At 34.7% G+C, this 25,140-nt stretch overlaps 2 pseudogenes; both read right to left on the bottom strand.

The window, feature by feature from the left end:
• Positions 1-2,931: 2,931 nt before the first annotated feature.
• LOC132421690 (olfactory receptor 2AK2-like) lies at positions 2,932-5,978 on the bottom strand (annotated as a pseudogene).
• Positions 5,979-9,829: 3,851 nt separating this feature from the next.
• Positions 9,830-10,855, bottom strand: LOC132421689 (olfactory receptor 2AK2-like; annotated as a pseudogene).
• Positions 10,856-25,140: the final 14,285 nt, after the last annotated feature.

Here is a 25,140-nt window from a genome sequence, read left to right as displayed (position 1 = left end):
TTGGAGATGACAATCTTCAGAATAATATACATTCCTCTTGCAAATATAAGTTGCTACAACCATTTTGGAAAATATTTGGCATTATACAATAACCTTGACCATTTTAATACACTATGAACCAGCAACTTCACTCATATATGTATATCCAATATAAACTCTTGTACATGGGAAACAGGAGGTATGTACATAAATATTTATAAATGCACCACATGTAACTGGAAGAAAACTGGAAAACTGGAAAAAGTCAAGCATCGATTGACAAAAAAACAAACAAACAAAAAGAAGTGTTTGATAATATAATAAAATAGAATGCTATCTAACAATGAAAAGTATAGATTGCAGTTATAGCTAGCTCTATAAATATAGCAAAATAATGCCAAGTTAAAAAACGTAAGTTCTAAAAAACATGACCTACAGCACAAGAAATTTTTATAAAGTCCAAAATTCTAATGGTAAAAATTCTATAAACTTCCAAGAATACATATATTTGGTAATATTATAAATATTGCAAGGGAATAATATTCTAGAAAATCAGAATAATGGGGGAGGCATGAGATAGGATAGGTGAAACTCTGAAGAGCTCTAACAATTTTACTGTTGTATTTATTTATTTATTTTGGCTGCATCAGGTCTTGCTTGCAGCAGGTGGGATCTTTATTGAGGCATGCAGGATCTTTTGCTGCAGCATGCGGGCTTTTCATTGTGCTGCGCAGGCTTCTCTCTAGTTGTGGCTTGCAGGTTTCCTCTCTCTAGTTGTGGTGCGTGGGCTCCAGGGAGCGTGGGCTCTGCAGTCGTGGTGCATGGACTCCAGAGTGCATGGGATCTGTAGTTTGCGGAACGCGGGCTCTCTAGTTGAGGCACGTGAGCTCAGTAGTGGTGTGCAGGGGCTTAGCTGCCCCATGGCACGTGGGATCTTGGTTCCCCGACCAGGGATTGAACCCACATACCCTGCATTGGAATATGGATTCTCTACCACTGGACCACCAGGGAAGTCCCCAATTTTACTGTTTTAATTCTTGGGTTGGTGGTGGGCTTATGGGTGCACATTATATTGTAAACAAATAAGCTAACTAAAGAAAATCCAATTTATTGGATTTATTTAATAATCCTAAGATTATTAAAATTGTAATTAAACATATTGACAATGGACACAAAGTTGTTGTCAGTGATTCTCTAACATATTTCACAGAAAATTTACTTTAAATTTAGCACCAATTCATTGCATTACCTACACAAAAACTTAGGTGTTAAGAAGTTTTCATGTATGCCTAGTTGGAATATTAGATACCAATACCACAATTTAAATGTTTTTTTAAACTTAAACATATAACTTACCTATGGTCAAACAATTTCATCTCTAGGTATATAATTAAGAGAACTGAGTGCATATGCCCATAAGAAAATATTTGTATAGGAACGGTTATAGCAGCTTTATTCATAATAGCTAAAAATATCCAACATTCCAATAGAAGCATTAGTCATGTATGTATACAATGGAAAGCTAGTCAGCAATAAAAATGACATCATCACTGAGTCCTTACTGAGGCAAAAATATGGTTGAATTTCATAAGCACTGAGAAAGAAAAGTCAGACACAAGATAAATTCCTCTTTGATTCCATTAATAAGGGCTTCTACTCAACATTGATAGAAGTCATAATAATGACCACTACAGGGACAAAGGTGCTAACAGTGAAAAAGCACAAAGAAACTGGACGACGGAAATGTTTCTCCTGTGGTTTTCCTGAAAAGTAACGACATTTTTTTTTTAACTTCCAGTTGACTAGTCCAAGATCTTAAATCAATTCTGCACTCTTTTAATTGCCATGCAATTCACATCATATCTGTTTTTAAGCCATAAATTTTGCCTTATACTAATCTCCAAAGATTGGTGATTTCATGCTCCTCCACTGTTACCACCTTGGTCCAAGGCAGTATCTAATGTACTAATGCAATGACTTCCTAGTTGCCCGTTTCAATTCTCTCTGCAAACATGATAATGGTTGCCAATTATTGGATTAAAAGCCCAAATCCTCACAATGGTCATCCTTATATTTAAAATTCTGGCTCCATTACCTCTACTCATTTTCTACAACCCACCAATGTAATCCTCGATTTTCTTTGAACTGCCAGGCATGCCCTCTCTTCAGGACATTTACACTTGCTTCTTTCTGTGCCCAGAACATTCTTCACCAGAACTCCATTTGACTTATTAACTCCTCTCACTTCAATCTTTGACCAGATATCACCCTCATATTTGCCCTTTCATGGACAATATTATGTAAAATTATAAAACTGTCAGTCTTTTCCTATCCCAATTTCCAGCCCTTTTCATTACAATTATTAGGGTTTTTTGTATATTTTCTCAATTTTTCTCTCTTATTTTATTAATTTTATGTGTCCCCACTCTGGGGACCTTCATGAGATCAGCGATTTCTGTCAGTTCTTTATTTTCTCCCCTATCCCCAGTGCCTATATTAGTGCCACACAGAGTAAAGCAATAAATCAGTTGTTGAGTAAATGCACAAATGAATGAATTATGTATTTTGCTCTATACTGCAGTTTACCTCAATGTTACAAAGGTTATCTTAATGTTATGTGGTTGGATAGATTGGATTTCCTGTGTGTTGCATTTCAGGTGATAAGGAGGACATTACAGAATGTGTTGTGAGATGTGAAGATTGAATTGACAGGGGTGGAATCTATTGCTTCAGAAGACAAACAAGGTTAACAACACTCTTTTTCCAGATTCCAGATTGTAAATCCATCTAGTTCCAATAACAATGTGTAAGTAAATTCTGAAACCCCCCAAAATCAAGACATTTATCAATTTTTATTTTATTTATATTGCTTAGCTTTTATATATTCTAAAACAGTATCCTAAGGACAGGTTTTAATTGTGCTTAATCTCAATCAGTAAGGGGTTCCTAAAGTCACAGTTCCTGTATAAATATGCATGTCTCCAACAATCTCTTCATGACCCCAATAACTCCTTTATTCCTCAGGGTATAAATAAATGCATTCAAAAAAAGGTGTGATAATGATGTAAAACTCTGCTGCTCCCTCGTCCTTTTATAAGCCTGCCACAATCAGGTGAGAAGAATAAGTGGAGATAGCTTTTTTCTGTCCTTTTCCTGAACTCATCTGGAATACCACAGTAAGTACACAGGCATAGGAAGCTAGAATGGCCATGAAAGGTAACAATAGTATAATAAGGCCACTCAGGAGAACTGTATATTCATACTGGGAAGTATCCTGAGACACCAATAGCAAGCACCAGGGATGGAACTTCACAGAAAAAGACATTAATGAGTCAAGAGCTACAGAAGGGAAGTTGAAACGCAAACAGCATATGTATTAAAGAGTTGACAGAACAACTGGTCCATGCACATGTGACCATGAACCAACAGATCATCTTGCTCATGAGTAAAGGGTAACGTAAAGGATGACAGATGGCTACATAGCGATCATAAGACATGAAACCAAGAAGAAGGGCTTCAGTTCCACCAAGTGTCAAGAACAAAAATGTTTGAATCTTACAACCTAAAAAAGTAATGGTCTTACTATTGGACAGAAAATTAATTGCCATCTTGGGCATGGTGGTGGAGAAGTACATCATGTCAATGAAAGAGAGCTGAGTAGAAAGTACATTGGACTGTGGAGTCAGATGTATTGATACAACTGGATGGGAAGTATCACTATGATATTTCCCCTTCAGAGTCACTGAAAAGAAGTTTTCAATGACAACAAAATGGCAAGTGTTTATTTGTCCCAATTGGAAAAGACAGAAATATAAAATCTGGATATTTTGCAATTATCTTTTCTTGTAGTGTTCTTACCAAATCTGCTATTTTTTGGAAGAATTTGAGAAAGTTTGGCTTTAATTCTTATTTAAATGTTTAGTAGAATTCACCCATGAAGACATCTAGTCCTTGGCTTTTATTTGTTGAGATTATTTTGATTATTACTTCAATATCCTTACTTGTTATTGATCTATTCAGATTTTCTATTTCTTCATGATTTCAGTCTTGGAAGATTGCGTGTTCCTAGGAATTTATCCTGTTCAGGATATTCTTTTCTGGGTTATCCAATCTGCTTTCAAATAATTGTTCACAGTATTTTCTTATGATCCTTAATATTTCTGTACAATCAGAGTAATATCATTTTTTCCATTAATAATATTATTTATTTGATTCCTTCCTTTTTTATGGTTGTCTAGCTAAAGTTTCTTTCTATTGTGTTCCCTAATCTCTATTTTATTTATTTTTGTTGTGATTCTTTTAAAAAATATTTATTTCTGGTAATGTTGAGGTTAGTTTGTTCTTCTTTTCCTATGTCATTAAAATGCAAACAAAGGGTGTTTAATTTCTTTCTTTTCTTAACATCAGTGTTCATCACTATAAACATTCCCCTTAGAACTGCTTTTGCTGTGTCCAATATGTGTTTTTTTTAATACATTTTTATTTGTCTCGAGAGACTTTTTGATTTCCCACTTGTTTTCTTCTTCCTAGACCCACTGGTTTTTCAAGAGTGCAATTTTAATTTTCCACATATTTGTAAAATTTTCAAATTTCTCATTAATATTCATTCTATTTCCTACCATTGTAATTAAAATAGATATTTGATATGATTTCAATTTTCTTAAATTGGTTCATACTTATTTTGTGACCATATATAAGAGCTATCCTGGAGAATGCTTCATGAGAACTTCAGAAGAATGATTTGTGTTTAGTTGCTGTTGTATGTCAGTACACGTCTGTTAGGTTCGTTGGTCTAAAGATCAGTTTAAGTCAGTCATTTCCTCAGTCTGTGTTTATGATCTATCTATTGTTTATTGTTGCAAGTGGGTACTGCAGTCCTTGACTGTTACTGTACTGTGTATATTTCTCCCTTCAATTCTCTTAATATTTGTTCAACATTAGAACATTAGTGTTCTAATGTTGAATACACACATATTTACTATTGGTTTATATCTTGATGAATTGGCTATCTTTTCATTATATAATGACTTTATTTGTCCATTGTGACAGATTTTGTCTTAAAGACTATTTGGTCTGCTATATGTATAGCCAATACTGCTCTATTTTGGTTAATACTTGCATAGAATATCTTTTTCCAACCATTCACTTTTAGCTTAAATATGATCTTAAAGTTAAAGTGTGTCTCTTGTATGCAGCATTTGGTTGAGTCTTAGTTTTTTGCCACTCAGAAACTCTATGTGTTTTGATTCTAAAATTTAATGTGTTTAGAGTTAAAGTGATTATTGATAAGCAAGGGAAAACTATTGCCATCATGGTCATTGTTTTTTGTTTTTTGTTTGCGGTATGTGGGCCTCTCACTGTTGTGGCCTCTCCCGTTGCGGAGCACAGGCTCCGGACGCGCAGGCTCAGTGGCCATGGCTCACGGGCCCAGCTGCTCCACGACATGTGGGATCTTCCCAGACCGGGGCACGAACCCGTGTCCCCTGCATCGGCAGGCAGACTCTCAACCACTGTGCCACCAGGGAAGCCCATGGTCATTGTTTTCTAACTGTTTTGTTGTTCTTACATTCCTTTCTTTTTCTTTACTGTCTTCCTTTCGTAATATGTTTATTTTTTGTACTGGTATGCTTTGATTCCTTTCTCTTCATCTTTTGTATATCTACTATAAGATTTTGCTTTGTGGTTACCATGAGGCTTATATAAAGCATCTTATAGTCATAACAGCCTATTTCAATCTAATATAACTTGAACTTCAGTAGCAGACAAAAATTCAACAGTTTTACTCCCCACGTGTGTTTTATTTATGCTACACTTTACATCTTCTTATATTGTCTATACATTATGGACTTTATTTATCTCTAGTTATTTTTAATACTGTTTTGGTCAGGCCAATTACCAAGGTCTGAGGCAAGTGTGGATCTTCTGAGGTCTGTGGATGAATGGGACTCCCTCAGGTCCTTGGTCAGTAGGGCTGTCACTGGTACAAGGATTATCCTCATGGTACACAGATAAGCCTACAGAAAGCAGGTCTGTTACAAGGTTTGTGGGTAGGTGTGGCTCCCACCAAGTCCCTGGAAGGGTTCCTCTTGGGAAACTGTGCAGTTTTTCAAGAGGTGAGACTGGCTCTCTACCACAATAGAGTAGGGCAGGAACTAAGTCACAGGGCTGCTTCAGTGTCCACAGTGAGGACAGGGCTCTGCAGGCCTGCTTCATTGGCAATGGATGTGTGGCTTTTCCGAGATCTCTTTGTGGAGAGTGCTGGTGACAGGACCAAGGTTAACAGGGCTGTAGGTGAATCCACAGGGGATTGGGGTTTTTTCTGGGTCCATAATGAGGACCACTGTCAAAGACCTTGACAAGTGGGTCAGGCATGCCCTCTCAAAGATGTCTTTCTTGATCTTGGGCTCCGCTGGAGTTTCACAGTTTCCTACTGGGCTTACGAAACTCCTCAAAAGCCATTTTTGTTCTTGGATGGCTGCCACGTTCTTGTTGCTGTGGGAAATGCAAACAGAGGAAACTCTTATTCTCTCATCTTGCTCAATCATAATTCTTGTCAATTATAAAATTGTGCTTTTTTTGAGAGAGAAAATATTTACAAATGAGAATAACTTTGCAAAGGAGATAAGTAGAAAAGAGATTGTGAACTAAAATCACTAATTAAGGAGTTAACTTTTTTTGATTACCAAATGTTTGGTCACCTAATTCACTCAAAGAAAATATTCTCAACACTTTCCTCCAGAGACAACCAAAAGTCTCATTTAGTCATGGATGATGAGCAGGTATGCAGAAGGTTCCAAAATGTCTTCACTTATCTTATGACTCATAAAATGCAAGTCATTGAAATACCTAACATAGTTGATGAATCAGGATCCTGAGAACAGCAATATACACGCCCATGTGGAAAGCAAGATTAGGAACAACACAAGAATTGTTCCATAGACATTCCCAAATCTCACTCATTTGAATGCACCCTATATTTTGGTTGAAGAACATTCATAAATAAAGCCAATTTTTTTCTTGTTGAATAGTTTTCTCATTTTGTAATTATCGCTCCTGGAATTTTCCTCTAGAATAGTCTTCTTTTTCCAAGATTCATATTGATTTATCTACCATGATAAGTGTAAAAATTATCTTCTGTGAGCACTGGTTTTCCCAGACAATTTCTTGTGGATGGATAGTTGGGGTCTGTGAGTGAAAGAATATGGCTTTACAAATATTCACTGCATTCTTCTTATCTTAATGGAAGAAATGACTTCCACATTGCACATATATGGACCTGGACATGTTCTTTGTTTTGCTCATTGCCATGTTACTGAAAGTGTCTGTGTACCATTATAACTAAACTCTCAAAAATCAATGATATAAAAAGAATCTTAAAGGAAGGTGGGGGAAAAAAGTAACCCACGATGGAACCCCATTAGTCAATCAGCGAATTTCTCAGCAGAGACTCTACCGGCCTGGAGAGAGTGAAATGACACATTCAAAGTGTTAAATGATTAAAATTTCTAACCAAGAATACTTTATACAGCAAAGTTATCATTCAGATATATAGGAGAAATAGACTTTCCCAGGCGAAGAAAAGCTAATGGAGTTAGTTCATCATCACTAGACTTGCCTTGCAGGAAATGCTCCAACTAAAATGTTTCTGAATAGCAAAATAAAGGATCAATGAAGTTAAATATAACCTCCAGAATGGGAAAAAAAATATCTTCAAACCATATATCCATATATTTAAGGAGTTAAAATATATTAAAAAACTCATACAACTCAATAGCAAAAAAATAAAAATTTCAATTAAATGTGGGCAAAAGGCCAGAATAGATTTTTCCAGAGAATATATGTGAAGGTCACCAAGTACATAAAATTAATGCTCAACATTATTATTTTCAGGGTAGTACAAATCAAAACCAAAATGGCATAATACCTCACTCATGATAGAATGACTATAATCAAGAAAACAATATGTAACAAGTGTTGAGGATGTGGCTAAAAAGGAACACTTGTGTGCTGTCATTGGGAGTATAAGTTGGTACAACCACTATGAAAAACAGTATGGACTTTTTTCAAGAAATTAAAAATAGGACTTCTGTATGATGTAGCAATCTTACTTTTGGGAATAATCCAAAAGAAATGAAAAAAGAATACTGATGAGATATCTGCACTCCAACATTTATTGCATCATTATTCACAAAAGCCAATATATGGAAACAACCTAAGTGTTTGTCAATGAATGAATGGATAAGAAACTGTGGTACATAAATACACAATGAAATATTTCCAGTCATAAATAAAAAGAAAATCCTGCCAATAGGAACAATATGGATGGAGCTTGAGGGCATTATGCCCTCAAGTGAAAAAAAGTCAGACAGCGAAAAGCAAATACTATATGATATTACTTATATGTGGTATCTGAAAAAGCTATAATTGTAGAAACAGAGGTTAGAATGGTGGGTATCATGAACTGGGGTTTGAGTTAAATGGGAAGATGTTGTTCAAAGAGAACAAACCTCCAGCTGGAATAGGAGTAAGTTTTCAATCTAATGTGCATAATGTTGATTTTAGTTAATAGTGTTGTATTATGTATTGAAAGTTGCTAAGAGAGTAGATCATAAAATTTCTCATCTCAAAAATGAAATAATAGCTATGTGACATGATGGAGCTGTTATGGAGGAGCTACTGCCAGAGTGGAAATTATGTGCACAATTAAATGACTTGTTCCATTTGTTCAGTTCATGATCTTAGCCTAATTCTGAGCTTTTAAAATTTCATCACATTTCACATCAGATCTGCCAAAAAACCTCAAATATGGAATCTGGCTACTTCTTGCTCCTCCTCAATTACCATTTTGGTCCAATATATTTTATCACAAGGAGACTGCTGCAATGGCTTCACAGCCCATTTCAATCCTCTTTGCAAAACCCAATAATGATTCTGGATCATCTTAAATTAAACACAAATTTTTTATATTAGTCTACTTTATAATCTGTTTTCACTATATCTACTCATTTCCTACAACCCATCAACTTACTTACATTTTGATCTTCTTTGAATTTGCCAAGCATTTTCTCTACATGTGACATTCTCATTTGCTTCTTCCTCTACCAGAAAACACATCACCAGCTATCCATTTGACTTACTTCATAATCCTCTTTCAGTCTTTGACCAAATATCACCTTCTTAGTGTACCTTTGGTGGACAATTTTAAATAATATTGCAAATTTCCCATTAAAATTTCTTGCTTTATTTTTTCATTATTACTTTTTCATTATTACTTTTTGATACACTGCAAAATTTGTTATATATTGAATATCTCCCCAAACTGGAATAGAAACATTATGAGATCAGAGACATCTGTCATTTTTATCTTTGATTACTTCATTATTACTAGTGTCACACATGTAATTAAAACATTACACATTTGTTGAATGAGTGGATTATGTACTTTGCTCCATTTGATCACTTATAGATTCTCTTAATTTTATGTGTTTGGATAAATAATATTTCCCATGCATTGGATTTCAGGTTCTAGAAGGGCAATTAAAATATTTATAATATGAAAACTGTGGGGTAACAGAGTTGAATTCTACTGCTTTAGTAGTTAAACAATTTGGAAAATCACACTGTTTCTTTAGCTTCTATACTGAAAATTCATCTAATTCCAATAACAATGTGTGAGGTACTTCTGATATCAGGAAAGAATCAAGATTTTTATCATTTTATTTATTTAATAAACTTTTCATAGACTTTACATTTGTCTAGGCAGTATTCTTAGAGTATGCATATTCCAAAACAGTATTCTAGGCATAGCTTTTTATGTTGTTCGGTCTCAGCCAAAAGGGAGGTCCTACAGTCACATTTTCTGTACAAATATATATGGTCCCAATAGTCTCTTCAAGGCCCCCATAACTCATTTATTCCTCAAGCTGTAGATAAATGGGTTCAGAAGAGGTGTAACAATGGTGTAAAACACTGCTACTATCTTATCCTCTTCAGGGGACTGCAAGGAGGGTGGCCTTGTATAGGTGGAGAGAGAGGTCACATAGAATGAGCTTGTCACAATTAGGTGACAGGAACAAGTAGAGAAAGCTTTTTTCTGTCCATTTCCTGAACTCATGTGGAATACCACAGTAAGCACACAGGCATAGGAAGCTACAATGGCCATGAAAGGTAACAACAGAATAATAAGTCCACTCAGGACTATTGTATATTCATACTGGGAAGTGTTCTGACACACCAATGGCAACATGGATAACAACAGAATAATAAGGCCACTGAGGACTATTATATATTCATACTGGGAAGTGTCCTGAGACACCAATGGCAACATGGATGGAACTTCACAGAAGAATGATTAATGAGTTGAGAGCTACAGAGGAGAGGTTGAAATGCATACACTGTATGCATTCAAGAGTTGATGGAACAACTGGTCCATGCACACGTGACCATGAGCCAACAGATATTCTTGCTCATGAGTACAGGGTAACATAATGGATGACAGATGACTACATAGCGATCATAAGACATGAAACCAAGAAGAAGGGCTTAAGTTCCACCAAGGGCCAAGAACGCAAATGCTTGAATCTCACAGCCTAAAAAAGTAATGGTCTTACTATTAGACAGAAAGTTAATTGCCATCTTGGGCACAGTGGTGGAGATGTACATGATGTCAATGAAAGAGTGATGACTGAGTAGAAAGTATGTTGGAGTGTGGAGTCTGGTGTCCAATCGGATGAGAAGAATCAGTATGATATTCCCCATCAGAGCCACTGAAAACAGAATTGCAATGGCAGCAAAGAGAAAAGAGTCGATTGGATCATATTGGAAAAGACGGAGAAAGTACAAAATCTGTTTAAACAGTTTGATTTCCTGTTTTCATGGCTTAACTAAAAATATAAAAGCAGATAATATTTGAGAATTTCATGTAGCATTTCTGATTTCCCTTTAAGAGAAAAAGATGATGATTATTAAATGTAAGAAAATTTTCTTGAATCACCTTAGGTGAATATCTCTCTCTCTACTCAATACAGTAAATCTTTTTCTGTTAAACAATAGCCACTAAACAAATTATAAAATAAAATAAAAAAAACCATTTTACTGAATGTAGAATTAAATATATTTTGAAAATAAAAATAAACATTGAGATGCCTTGCCAACATAAATTATTTTCCTCTTTTGTAAATATTAATATCTTCAGGGTGATACACTGTAGCTGAGTTCTTTTGTTATAAACATAGTCTTCTAATTAATTCACTTGTATAAATAATAAAATTGTCATGACAGTGTTGGTCATATATATTATAATTTTTAAATGTTTACTGTACTCCATTTTGAATTTATATTGGCTATGAAATAGTATAAAGTATAATAACACATGCAGCCTTTATGAATTAATTGGTGTTTACTTCTTCCTGTGAATGTAGAAGAGATTTAATCAATTGAGGAAAAAATATACCAGACATGAGGAAAAACTTGAGTATGAATTAATAAAATATAAATTTAAAACTTATTTAACTTTGACTCAAGTAGCATTTTAAAAATGGTTGATTCAAAGCTAATAAATTTAATTTTTTTCTCCTTTAATTTCTGACATAAACCTGTCCCTTGTGTAATTCCAGAGCAAATAATGTCTGCTAACTAGAGGTCCCTTGGTCTCAAAACATTTAATAAAATTGCAGAAGAAAATATTAAATTTAGCATTTAAATTTAGCATCTTAGGATTTATTGTGTATCTATATTATGGGCATGACACATTGTTTCTGAAACTCTAAATATGAACCAGACTGATTTTGTCCATCAAAAGTTTACAGCTATTCTCTATCACAACCATGTATGACTGTCAGCCTGTCTACATAAGGAGACAGCAGGGATGAGGCAAAGTGAGTAGACTGACACAGATAGATGTGTTAATAACAGGCTGCTATACTGAGAAATAATAAGGGTATTATTGAACTATGAGAAAAGGTTTTAATACAAATGAATAAGTGAGAAACCATAGGACAGTTTGAGAAAAGCTTGGGAGATCTTATAAATATGTCATTATGCATACAAGAATTCATGTATACCCTCTTTACAATTTCTTTCTTAAAATACCATGAAGTATGTCAGGACACAAAAAGAAATAAGCATATAATAATATTAACCTAAGAAGAGACATAATAAAATATTCCAGATTTATCTAAAATTATCTGCATATATAAAACTGTATTTAAACATAAAATAAAATACCTCCCAAGGTTAACTGCAAAATTCAGAACAGGAGTGAAGTATATGTCAAGGAAGCACCTCTACCCACCTTGTAAATTTGAGAGCACATACTGAATGTGCAAAATGGGGCAGAAGGATAGAAAATCCCCATGGGAATCCTCCTGAACCATAGAATGTCAGAGAGCCATAAAATTACTGACCAAAGTCAATGCTTTTTAGCCTAGGTAAAATCCAAATTCTTCTATTTTAAACCCAACTGTGTTCTTTACTATTGAGAGGATGATTTTTTTAAATTTGAGCTATGCATGAAAGAAATAATAGTAAAAGACTATCAGTTACTTCTAAATCAAGATAGAGAATTAGAAAATTACTGATACCTCAGTAGAAATTTGAAAGTATTAGGTAAGACTTATTATAAAGCTATTGTGAAACAAAGATAAGAAATTGAAAATATTTTCAACAAAACTAGCCAACACTGTTATCAAAATATGACAAACAAGAGGACTGACAAAATCACTGCTGAATTAAACATGCAAATCTGAATACAATTATGACAAGCAGAATTCCATGAACTATTACAAAGTTATAGTTACCTGTTATCAGCCAAGCTGATATAAAACAGACAAGTCCTACTAAAAATAAACATATCAGTAAGTTAAATAAGAATGATACTATACACTTTAATATATTCCAAAAATAATTTGATCTAATTGAAACCAATTCTTAATAAAAATATTATTAAACAGGCTATTTTTATAGATCCTTACTCCAAAGAACAGTGTTTCTACCTAAAACAAAAAACACAGTGATATAAAGATGAATACTTATTTAATTCAGAAAACAAAATTAAAAATGCATTGTACCATACTGTTAAATTTTTTAATGTCCTAGCCCAGAAATAAGAGACACAAAAAATAGCAATAACAAAAAAAAGACAGAGCTAACAATTGCTTTTTGAATATTACTAAAACTAGTAATATTCCTATATACTTTCATTCCCTTTACAGTAGTCGAAAATATTTTCACATTACTAATAACAAACGATGAGAGTTAAATACAATAATTTACATGTTTATCGTAAAAATTGGCTTATGTTTTTTAAAATAAACGGAATAACAGACATAGCTTGTGATTTATGGAATATAATAAATATCATCAGATAGCACTTCTTAGTAAACTAATGAATGGAAATCTACCCTAAATTTCAAAGTTGTATATTTCATGTCATAATGTAATTATGGTGATAAATATCTGGAATTAAATAATCAAGTTTGAAGGAATCTGAAAAAGGTTGACAAGAGAGTAAGAGGAGGAAATGCCACCTACGAGATTTTACAGAGAAAAATTATTGAAATAGTAGAAAATTTGTCAGATATTGGTCTTTTATTACTTTCAGAGAGTAGGTCGTGGATGTTCTGGGTTTAATCAGAATCTTTACACACAAGACAAATTTTAGAGTGTGTAGTTAACTGAGCTGCTTTCCCTTAGCTCTGATTTGTTTTTGGTCAAATGATGTATTAATCACACTTGATTCCCCATGAATTCATGGCAGTCTGGAATATAGTTTAAATTTGTGTCATGATTAAAACATATATTTATTATCCTCTTTATTTCTTTTATTTATTTATTTATTTATTTTGCGGTATGCGGGCCTCTCACTGCTGTGGCCTCTCCCGCTGCGGAGCACAGGCTCCGGACGCGCAAGCTCAGCGGCCATGGCTCACGGGCCCAGCCGCTCCGCGCCATGTGGGATCTTCCTGGACCGGGGAACGAACCCGCGTCCCCTGCATCGGCAGGCGGACTCTCAACCACTGTGCCACCAGGGAAGCCCCCTATTTATTTCTTCTAAATAAAGAGAGAAATTTTAAGTCTTTTGATAAGCATATAAAAAGTTATCTAATTAGGTTTTCTCTCAACTCTGATTCCAAGGATAATTAATTTATACTGTGGTAAGTATTAAAAACAATTAATGGTATAAAACCCTCTCCATAAAGTTGAAGCCCTCAGTTTTTGTCTATGCCACCTATTATGTATTATAAAAAATAAATCATTTAATAGATGAAGGAAAAGTGCTAAAATAAATGTTAAGTTCAGAAGTAGCTAAAAGACATCCTGTATCTCATATCCCCCATAAGAAGAAATCTCCCATGTCCCAGCCTCTTCTTCCAACATCCAAAGTCATTTCTCTGATTTTGACAAAATTCCAAATGAGAGATTCAATTAGCATTAATAAAAAAGAAATATACTGAAGATTGGAAGATTTTATGGTACTATATTTACCAATAGATTTAAACAGATTACAAATTTCAATCCTAAAAGAGTCTAATTATAATATAGCTCCAGTGCATTAGGTAATATCTAGCACCTTTTTAAAATTTTTTTTTTTAAGAAGATGTTGGGGGTAGGAGTTTATTAATTAATTAATTTAGTTTTGCTGTGTTGGGTCTTCGTTTCTGTGTGAGGGCTTTCTCTAGTTGTGGCAAGCGGGGGCCACTCTTCATCGCGGTGCGCGGGCCTCTCACTATCACGGCCTCTCTTGTTGCGGAGCACAGGCTCCAGATGCGCAGGCTCATCAGTTGTGGCTCACAGGCCTAGTTGCTCCGCGGCATGTGAGATCCTCCCAGACCAGGACTCGAACCCGTGTCCCCTGCATTAGCAGGCAGATTCTCAACCACTGCACCACCAGGGAAGCCCCCATCTAGCACCTTTAATGTCAGCTAATGTCAAATTAAAATAAAATCCACTTAAGGTGTGTTGTAAACCAAAACCAGAACCTTTGGCAGTGAGAGAAGAAGCAATATTAACATTTTTATTCACTATGGTAGATTTGAGAACTCATTTACTATTATTAGCTCTATAAACTGAAAATCACAAATTTCTACCTAAACAACTTCATCAAAGAAACAATTAAATGTGTACTTATTTTTATCATGATTCACCCTCTCCAGATCCTTATCCTTATTCATATATATTTTTTTGCATTGTTCCATTGACTTTTGAGTTCTGTTTTTATTAAAAATCTTTACTATAGGGTTAATTTAAAGATATTTGTAACTCATCTCAGGGCATGGAAACAAAAAATGTGTGGAACTGAAAGCCATGGATATAGAGCATATGTCTACTCAATATCATCAGGCAACAATAAAAGTTTATAAAAATGGAACTATTAATAGCTAGCACTGTTATGGAGCCATACGACTTACAGAATATTTATTTGAATAGAACTGCATAAAATTCTCCCCATACGTTTGTACTTTTTGAAATACTTTACCTCCTTTACACACTTTCATCATTCCCAAAATATTATGGACTATAATTATATGCTAAGCATAACATAAAAACTTGAAGATAAAATAAGGAAGAAGAAGACATGTTCCCTACTGTAACTGGGAATACAAGGATGCTCTAGGGACATGCTCTCTTAGGTAGAGGATACACAGGACTAGTGAATCCTGGTCCTAGCTCACTGCACCAAGATGCTCCCCAGCCCCTTTGCCCTTGTAACCCTGAGATGATTCAAATTCAATATAAGTAAATAAACTTCAAATACAGACCTTTATATTATTTTTGCATAAGTAATATCTGTGTAAACTTAGCCATCCAAGAAATAGTCCAAATTAAAAATATGTGCATGCAAGAAAAATAATAAAATTAATCTTAACATAACTATTGAAGTGAAATACAATATTTAAAATATAATGTCTAAGAGTAGTCACAGTTTTTGCTTTAAGTATGTGTTGCAGTAAACTCATCAAGGAACTAGTTTCTTTTGACTTCAGAGGATACAGCAGTCTAAACAGTTACATGATACTGAATGTGGTTTTTACCATGAATGAGACTTCTTTACCTTCATCAAGCCATGTCCCTGATGCTTACCTTGAAAGCATAGGTTATCCACTAGATAGACATATCAATTGTCTTTCATTTCATAAAACATTTAAAGTTCATTTCCACTGAGGTATATTGTCCCTTATACAGAGATAAAGATCATTCTTCTAGGATATTTTACCTGAAATAAAATAATAATCAGGGAATAAGAGATGGAGCTGAAAATCAGTATAAGAATGATCCCCTACTACCCCAGTTAGAGGTAGTAATTAGAATCACAGCAATTCCTTTTTCAATAATCTTTTAAAATAAAATTGTATTGCTTGAGGGTCATAGAAAGACCACATATATTCTTAATGATTAATCTATTTAATGTGGCACTACTGCAGAGTCATAAAAATACATTTTTGAAAAATCTATAATTTGAAACAGATTTTCAGAACTATTACTATACTACGACTTTGTAAGATTATTGTTATTTTTTCCCCTTGAACAATAAGCCTTCAATCATTTAGCATGAAAAATTCAGTGGAGAATAGAATTTAAAGAACAAGGTCATTTTCTCAACCTTATGAAAGACTTTTAAAGGCTCAAATTAAAATGGGCTGATGGGGGCTTCCCTGGTGGCGCAGTGGTTGAGAGTCCGCCTGCCGATGCAGGGGACACGGGTTCGTGCCGCGGGGCGGCTGGGCCCGTGGGCCGGGGCCGCTGAGCCTGCGTATCCGGGGCCTGTGCTCCACAACGGGAGAAGCCACAGCAGTGAGAGGCCCGCATACCGCAAAAAAAAAAAATAAAATAAAATAAAATGGGCTGATAGAAATTTATATGTTGTTTGCAAAAGACTTTTAAGGAAAACTTAGTCTCTAGTCTACAATTAAAAACATTGGCTGTCTGCACTCCAAAAAAAAAATGAGGTGTGTGTAAATATACAAAATAATTTTGTTCAAATGAAAACAATCAGATAAAAATTAGCATATAGTTGTTAAAAATTATCACATACTTCTATTTCACCTTTAAAAAATACATAGGTTAGACTGTACATAATGATAACCAACTGTTACATAGTTTGTTATATTTTGAACAAAATAAGTATGATGTTTCAAGGAATTATATGACCCAGGTAATAAATTTTTGCCTAAAAGAATCTTAAGAAGATTACCATACTCATGGTAGCAGGAGACTTATTTCTGAAAGTCCACAGGTCCAATAGGAATGTTATAGCAAGTTAGGGTTCACTGTACCCAAGTTCATAGAAAAGAAGTTAGATAATGGCATGTTATTCACTTAATGTTATTCTATTGCAACAAGATTTACTTAGTCTGGGTAAATTAAAGAGGTTAGATTTTAATAAGTCAATCTCTCTAAAATAACTCTATGAAATGAGATGACATAGGCAACACGTTTGCTCAGGTTAAAAATAAACAACAACAACAAATATATATATACATATATATAATACATATACACACACATATTCACACACTACGTATGCAAACACACATACCTATTATATATATATACATATATATATACATATATATATATATATGAATACACACACATACATAAAATGCAATAACTTCAGAAGCAAAATGATATAGGTTACACTTCAGATGATATAAACACAGTCTTATTACAGCCTGTATTAACTAGGGTATAACTTCCTATTGGATTAGCACATATCTTTATCTTCATTTTCCCCAACTATAATACGTAATATTTTTTTTTTTTATTTCATTTATTTATTTATTTATTTATGGCTGCTGGGTCTTCTTTTCTGTGCGTGGGTTTTCTCTAGTTGCAGCGAACGGGGGCTACTCTTCATCGCGGTGCGCGGGCCTCTCACTGTCGCGGCCTCTCTTGTTGCGAAGCACAAGCTCCAGACGCGCAGGCTCTGTAGTTGTGGCTCACGGGCCTAGTTGCTCCGCGGCACGTGGGATCTTCCCGGACCGGGGCACGAACCCGTGTCCCCTGCATTGGCAGGCGGATTCTCAACCACTGCGCCACCAGGGAAGCCCCAATAATACGTAATATTTTTTATTTGGGATATGTTCTAACACTTTTCTCTAAAATGCCTTATAACAATTTCCTCAGGAAAAATTTCAATGAGCAGACAATCACTGCATGAGCATTTTAGGCAGAAACATGAGTATTTTTTTGGAATCTGAGTGTCATATTTTAAATAAAATTTTAAGTCCCTTTGATGGTTAACACTTGCCTCCAATCCAATTACTAATGTAAATGTTTCTAGAATACTAAGGAACAAATCTAACTTTGAGCGTGCTGAAACTTGTACAGTGTTGGATGAACTCCTTGAGAAAAAGAAAATACAAATACAAAATTCCATATGTCCTTAGAAAATTTCCCTTAAGTTTCTTGAGTTTTAAATCTGTTTTAAGTGGAGTAACTTAGCAGTGTCTATCAGTTTATCATTTTTTAAATTTTCACTTCATATTGTGTGAGAAAAATATTTTTTGTGTTATATAACAATAAAAGTAAATTACTTAGCATGTTTATGGGAAAATTAAAATGGTGGCCTTGGTATGAAAATGGAAGTATGTCCTTAGGTTTCTATACATTGACTCAGGGGGTAGAGGTGGATTGCAGTGGTGGAGGGAAGTTGGAAGAGAATAACTTACTTTGCCCAAAGAGTACAGAACCAGGAATTTACTGTTTGTTGTATTTAATCAGAAATATACTTCTATCTTTCGATCAGGGTCCATGAGAGCATCTACTATTGAGGGCAATTTTTATAAACTATATTAGTTAATTCAGCTAAGCAACTCACAGTGTTGCCTGGCACAAAACATGCACCCAATAGGTATTAGTTTTAATGATGGCTATTATAGTCATTGATGTTAATATCTTTATTATCATTCTATATAAACTACGATGAAATCAGAAATGGAGCCATCTCTGCTGCTTTGCTCCAATGTGGACACAAACCCTTTCAATATTTATCCACATCCAAGTGTGACCTCGTTCTATTAAAGACTCATAATCAAACAAACAAACAAAAAAAGAGCCAACCATTCCAGCAGAGAATTTAGTAAAATTAAGATTGTAAAATGACAACTTCACTGCCCACATGATCAGCCCAACACAACCACAAGGTCAATGATCAGGGCTGCGCTCTTCTTAGCTAGAGGGCAGCCTCGCTGTCCTCAGCTCACCATCCCATACAAGGCAAATGCCTATTTTCCACTACCTGGGAAACACTAAGTCCGTATGGGTGTCTGAATCCAAATGTGGACTGAGAAAGATTTAGGAGGTCACTTTACCTTCAGATTTCAACTCTTTGGTTCACACAAATAAGGAAAAAAAGCATAAGAAATCATTCTGCTATGTGTAATCAAATGTAAAATGTAGTTTAAGCAAATATGTTATGAAGAAAATGGATTAGGTGAATTGATATGCCAGATAGCTGTCATTTAGACATATAATCACTCTGTTAGCACTTTTGTCCCTTAAAATTCAGGACAATTTTAAGTTCAGGATTGGCTCAAACTGGAGCTCAAAAACAAAAGTGTTATCATGTGGTAAAAATAATTAAAATCAAAGATTTTGTTTGTACAGAGCTGTACTCCGAATTAGGTTTTGCATTTAATTCACTTAATTTTTCAGAGAAAATCTTATACAGTTATTCACTCATTTGATGATTTATTTATAATCATTTACTGATTACCAAATAATTACTAGGAAGAATACTAACCCACTGAAATATAAAAATTTATATGTAATCCCTTCCCTCAAAAAGTCCACAAAGAATCAGGTAGACAATAAGGTCATTATGATACAGTTACAGAGATATGCATGGGTGCATCGTGTTCAGGAGGAAGTGCATCTAACCCTTTGTGGGGTGGGGGTAGTTCAAGTGGAAAAATGGAGGGGAGGTGGAGTAAGCCTGTATGAGAAGGCAATACTTAGGAGAGGAAAAAATTATGTGGAGATCTTAAAAATGACTCAGATTTATTGCTAAGCAAAGATGTGAAGATATTCCAGGCAAATTATTATTTTGGCTGTCCTCAATTCAACATTGTAAATACTCCATATTTATTTAGAGGAAACATGAGTTACTACACTGAGGTAAATATAGAGAAAGTTAGTTACTGGGGTGTAAAAATCATTCTATTAAAAAGTTCTGATCTCATATTTCAATTTCTCATTTTAAAAGGCAGAGCAAAACACAACAAACAACAACTACAAACTTGGCAGTTAATTAAAATCTTCTTCCTTGGAAAGAATTTGTTCATATGGTGACAAGTACAAAGAGCCTCCTCTCTGACATGACACCAGTATCTACATACACACCTCAGCAAATTGCCTTTTTAAATCCATATTCAATAGTCTTCATGGTATATATCCTGATGAATACAATAACCTCTCCACTACAAAATAATTATAATTATATTATTATGGCTAGATACATTGACATTCTATATGTCTTCCCAGCTCTTATGCATTTTTTTTAACATCTTTATTGGAGTATAATTGCTTTACAATGATGTGTTAGTTTCTGCTTTATAACAAAGTGAATCAGTTATACATATACATATGTTCCCATATCTGTTCCCTCTTGCGTCTCCCTCCCTCCCACCCTCCCCATCCCACCCCTCTAGGTGGTCACAAACCACCTAGCTGATCTCCCTGTGCTATGCAGCTGCTTCCCACTAGCTATCTTACGTTTGGTAGTGTATATATGTCCATGCCACTCTCTCACTTTGTCACAGCTTACCCTTCTCCCTCCCCATATCCTCAAGTCCATTCCCTAGTAGGCCTGTGTCTTTATTCCCATCTTACCCCTAGGTTCTTCATGACATTTTTTTTCTTAGATTCCATATATATATGTTAGCGTATAGTATTTGTCTTTCTCTTTCTGATTTACTTCACTCTGTATGACAGACTCTAGGTCCATCCACCTCACTACAAATAACTCAATTTCATTTCTTTTTATGGCTGAGTAATATTCCATTGTATATATGCGCCACATCTTCTTTATCCATTCATCCGATGATCGACACTTAGGTTGCTTCCATCTCCTGGCTATTGTAAATAGAGCTGCAATCAACTCTGCAGGGAATTAAAATTATAAATTTCGGAGAAGGGTAAATGTTACTTCAAACCATAGCATGTTTAAGGACAGGGAAACATATGATCATATGTGGAAATTTAAATAGAATTATCATACCATAGCATTCCAGTCAGCATTCAGTCCATAAACATATAAAGAAGCCAGATGTGTGCATTTATTCAGCAGCCTGTAGTTCTATATCATAAGTTTTTGCTGATGAAATTATATTTCCATGAGGTACTGGATAATATGTTATGAATAATTCCACTGAAATATCTCCACTTTTTTGTTATTGTTTTTCTGTTGTTTAATCTGATAATTATGCAAGCAATAAATATTATATTGGAGTAGAAAATGTTAACACACATTGAAAAACAAAAAAGCATAGAACTATAATCTGTATGATAAAATGCATCACTCTGTTTAAAAGGATTGTTTTACAGATGCAATTTACAATCAGTGATCATACAGTTTAGAATGGTGTTTTCATGCCATCTGTTGGAATAATTCTTCTCACTCTCTGGAATGAAGCTATAATTTTCAGTTTACAGATTCATCAAGCAAAACACAGTATTACAGTCACTAAAAGAAGAGAAATCCTAAACACTTACAGTTTTATAGTCTTCCATAAACAAGTATATTGCTGAAATTTTCCAAAAGAAAGAGAATTTAGCAACATGACCACAGATTCCTGTTTTATTTTACAGCCTTAAAATATCACCAACAGTTCAAATAGCCAAGAATGGTTATCTAATTTTAGTTTCAATATTTTAAATGTGACTTCCATTCTTTTAGTCCATTTATGATTTTTATTAACTTAAAAACATGTTTGCCCTGTGCCTAAGCAAGTTATGTCATAATGATGGTGATAAAAGTTAATAAATAACCTGTCCATTAGGACACATTCCTGTTTGTTATTAGCTTATTAAATGCAAATCAAATCTGTGGGGGTGTTTAATAGACTAAGGTGTGCTAGTTCTCTATATGTATGCATTTACAAAGCAAAACTTTTCCACAATTAATTTTTGGGAATTATAAAAGTTGACCTAAAATTCTAATAGAGAATGTAAGGTGCATGCTACACATGAAGAAAAGAAAAAAATAACTCATGAAAATTGCACTATGAATGAAACAGCAAGAGTCCAAGTGGGAGTGCAATTTTATATTGCAAGAGGTAAGATCAATATGGTCTTGTTTCTTGGTTAAGACATCAGTTGTTAGTATCAAACAAAACCTGAAAAGAAAGTCACTGCTTTTCACAAAATACAGTATCAGGACCGAATTTCTTAATGCTATCTATTATATCTATGGTGCTCAAAAAAAAAAAAATACAAAGCAAAACCACCAGGAAGAAGAGACTTCTTTACTAAATTGAGACGTCTTTGAGATTCTCTTCCTTTGATATTCCATTCAAACAGTCCCAAATGACAAGAAGTCACCATTAAGATATGAACTTATGCGTTACAGTAATTGCCCCAAGTAACTAATGGCTCTCTCTGTTATATCTTAGAACATCTGAAAGATGAAAGTACACACACACCACCACCACCACCAGATTAAAGAAGAACCAGGTCAAACAGGGACATTATCCAAGATTCCATTCTATATGTAGTGGAAAAGGGGTATTTTTTTCTTTGTTCTTTTTGGGTTTAGTTTCCCTTCTTTGAGAAGACTAACCAATAGGACTCCAGATTTACTCAAAATCAGGTAAACCATACTAACCTACAATTTTCCCCCTTCAGAGATAGGTAGAATTCCAAGAACCTTTCATCTGAAATAAGGTCCTTGGCATGTCTTTGTCAATTGCCAGGATCTACTTCAACCTCATTTTGCTTCCTCCTCTTCCTATTCCACCAAACATCATGCATTCATCTAGTCTCTGCTATCTTTTCTTAGTACAATTAGGAATGTTCCCAAAAGTTTCTCCCAGATTTCCATATTTCCTGTTCCACTGAATGCCGTGGGAGTAGTTGGTAGATTCTATAGACGTATATTGCTTGCAGCGGGAAATATCACATCCAGTAGGCGTTCCACTTTTATGTAAATAAAAACAAATTACTTTCTTCCTTAAAACTGACATTCCAATTTGAGAAACAAATCAAGATTGCATTGAATCTATAATTCAGTTTTTGTTTATAAATCCTCTTTACAGTATTGGTCTTCTAATTCATGAGCATGAAGTATCTTTCCATTTAGATTACTTTCATTTTTTTTCAGTAATACTTGTAGGTCTTAACCAGATTTTTTGCTAGTTAATAGGTGGAATATTAGAGCATTGAGACCTGGAATGAAGTATAAACATAACTTTAATTTATTAAGTTGTCCAACTAATGCACCTACAATTTTCCTCTCCATAATCCAACCTGTAAGAATTCTAGGGATTATTTGTGATAAAAATAAGCAAATAAAACTAATGATAATATGGAATCTCATTCAGAATGATATGGAAATCAGCCCAATTTTCTACTCTGCCTTGAGAACAAAAAAGAAGTAGTGATACAACATGGATGTTGAACATGAAATATATGATACAAGATTGATGAACCTCAAAAACATTGTGCTAAGGAAAGAAGCCAGACTCAAGAGACTGTATTTTATATGATTTAATTTATATAAAACATGCAAGATAAGCAATTCTATAGTGACAGGAAGCAGATTCGTGGTTACCTTGGGTTGGGAGTGGGAATAGAGTCCCTGGAAAAAGTTTATTCTGGGGATGATGGAAATGTACTAAATTTAGACTGTGATGATGGTTACACAACCCTGTAAATTTACTAAAATTCATTGAATTGTACACTTAAAAGGAATGTAAATTATACATCAATAAAGCTATTATAAAAAAATATATAGTAAATCAAAATGTCAGTTCAGTGCTACATATATAAAGCTTGAAGTGCTAGTTCTTTCACTTGAACCAGATTTCTTGCACAGTGTCTGTGAGCTAGTTTAACATGAATAATATCAGAGTTTTCCCAACCAAGCTTCCTGCAACTGAGGCACACATCCCCCATACTGAATACTGATCACCAAGGGATACTTATTTTCCTCCCTTGGTAGATGCCTCCCCTCATAGTCTCTTTCAGCTGATGCAGAAGCAATGATGCACACATTGATCAGTCCTGACATGTCTAAGGAATTGACTCATCTCCTCACTTTCAGTCACCATCTTTTTTTTTTTTTTTTTTTTTTTTTTTGCGGTATGCGGGCCTCTCACTGTTGTGGCCTCTCCCATTGTGGAGCACAGGCTCCGGACGCGCAGGCTCAGCGGCCATGGCTCACAGGCCCAGCTGCTCCGCGGCATGTGGGATCTTCCCCGACCGGGGCAGGAACCCGTGTCCCCTGCATCGGCAGGGGGACTCTCAACCACTGCGCCACCAGGGAAACCCTCAGTCACCATCTTTATTTCCTCCTTTTCCTTTCTTTCTGATGTCATGCCCTTTGACCACCTTGTATTTTCCTTTCATTCTGATGTCATGTCCTTTGACCACCTTGTAGAGCAGTTGCTTCAAGCTTTCAGGTATCGTCACCTAATCTGACACCTCACACAATGCCACTCCCCCAATTGTGTGATGGTAGGTGAATTTTCTCTTCCCAGTTTAAAGATACATGAATTTTGAACAATGAAAAAAGATTATTGTATTTTAAAATAAATAAAGTGTTTCTGCTAATATTTTTTTAAAAAGCTTTCTGGCTTTCCCTATCCCAATTTCCAGTCTTTTAATTGCAGTTGTTAGTTTTTTATGAGCTCTAATTTTTCTCATTTATTTTATTAATTGAATGCATCTCCACACTGAAATGTAAACTTCATGAGATCAGCTCTTATCTTTGTTTACTCCCTCATCACCGGTGCCTTTTCCAGTGCCACACACACAGTTAAAGCAATATGTCCATTGTTGAGTGAACACACAAATGAGTGGATAATGTACTTTGCTCTATATTACAGACTATCTTAATGTTATGCATTTCGATAGATAATATTTCCTATGTGTTGCGACTTACGTGTTAAAGAGGACATTACAAAATACTTGTTTTGACATGTGAACACTGAATTGACAGGG

Source organism: Delphinus delphis, chromosome 3 (assembly GCF_949987515.2).
Source record: "Delphinus delphis chromosome 3, mDelDel1.2, whole genome shotgun sequence".
NCBI lineage: Eukaryota > Metazoa > Chordata > Mammalia > Artiodactyla > Delphinidae > Delphinus > Delphinus delphis.
This window is presented reverse-complemented; position numbering and strand designations above follow the sequence as displayed.